Below are 1,432 nucleotides of genomic sequence, written 5' to 3'. Positions count from 1 at the left end.
TTAACCACTTTTCAATTTCCCTTTTTTATTAACCCAATTTTTTCATTTATTTATTTTTCAGATTATCAATTTCTCTTTTTCATTTATCTATTTTTCATTAATCTATTTTTCATTTGTCCCTTTATTTACCCATTTTTCATTAATCTATTTTTTAATTTAACCATTTTTGATATCCTTTTTCCATTAACCCAATTTTCTATTTCCCTGAAATAGTTTCATTAATCAATTGAAGTTTCATTAATCAATTTCTCATATATCCCTTTTTTATTTACCCAATTTTCTTTTATCTATTTTTCATTCAACATTTGTTTGAAAAATCTTTACTTTTCCCATTTTCCAATTCCCCTTATTAATTTAGTATTTCCATTTACTTTGAGTAAAAACATGTTGAAGTGCTACTGTTATTCCTGGAGTATAAATTGTGGGTCATCTGCCCACCTCTAAGGAACAGTAACCAAATGTTGAGGCACATGTTGACCAAAAACAGGCAAACTAAGGTGGGCAAGTTATACATACACAAAGAACTACTTAAATTAATAGTCATATTTACTTTATATGCATGTGGGCCACACTTGGCACACTTCAGGGTTGTAACCAAGAGAGGCAAAGATTGTAGCAGGAGTTCAGCTTTTATCCATTCTCCATTCTGTACCCTCACTAAAGGTCACTGTATTCAGGTTGTCTGTTTACAAAGGTAAAACAAGGCGATCGACTCTAAACCTATCCTACCTTTTTACTGTCTTTAATCAACCTGTTGGGCCATTAATTTGAAGACGTTTTGTTGATTTTATCCTTAATAAGATGTATTGGATCAGAGGACGTGCTGGTCTCAACATCCTGGAGRCGTTCAGTTTGTCACCTACTGCCGAGATCAACTCAAAACCTCCCGCGATCGTAATTGAGCCCTATTGATTAAATATGACTGTAGTTGGAAAACAAACATCAGCGGTAGCTTACCGTGTAACGTCTGGGCAACCGGAGGATCCTGGACGGACAGCAGCGGTGCAGGTCTGAAAGATGGCCTCCGATGAAGATCTCCAAGGCTTGCCACTCTCATTCTTTCAGCTCGATGCTCCGTAGAGCTGCCTCTGGATATTGCAGTTCACTTACGATGTACAGTAAAGTATGCTCCTTATASTTCAGTGTTTCTCAAMCTTTATAGGCCCAGCGMCCCCCTAGCCYTTATCCAGGTCCCTCAGCGCCCCCCACCAAAGAATTTGCAGGCTACTTTGCACTGACCATTATTTTATCATTAATATAACTATCACTATTGTAGATGTTTTGATTTTTATGCTTGTTTCTGTATTTATATATATTAATGTTTCTGTATCATCAAAAATAATTTCCCAGAGAACAAAAAAGCCATGGGAATAGATATTATTTTCACAGGCGTCTACGAAAACAACTTAAAATTGGCAGGCCTAACAGCAGC

Source organism: Poecilia reticulata, linkage group LG14 (assembly GCF_000633615.1).
Source record: "Poecilia reticulata strain Guanapo linkage group LG14, Guppy_female_1.0+MT, whole genome shotgun sequence".
NCBI lineage: Eukaryota > Metazoa > Chordata > Actinopteri > Cyprinodontiformes > Poeciliidae > Poecilia > Poecilia reticulata.
This window is presented reverse-complemented; position numbering follows the sequence as displayed.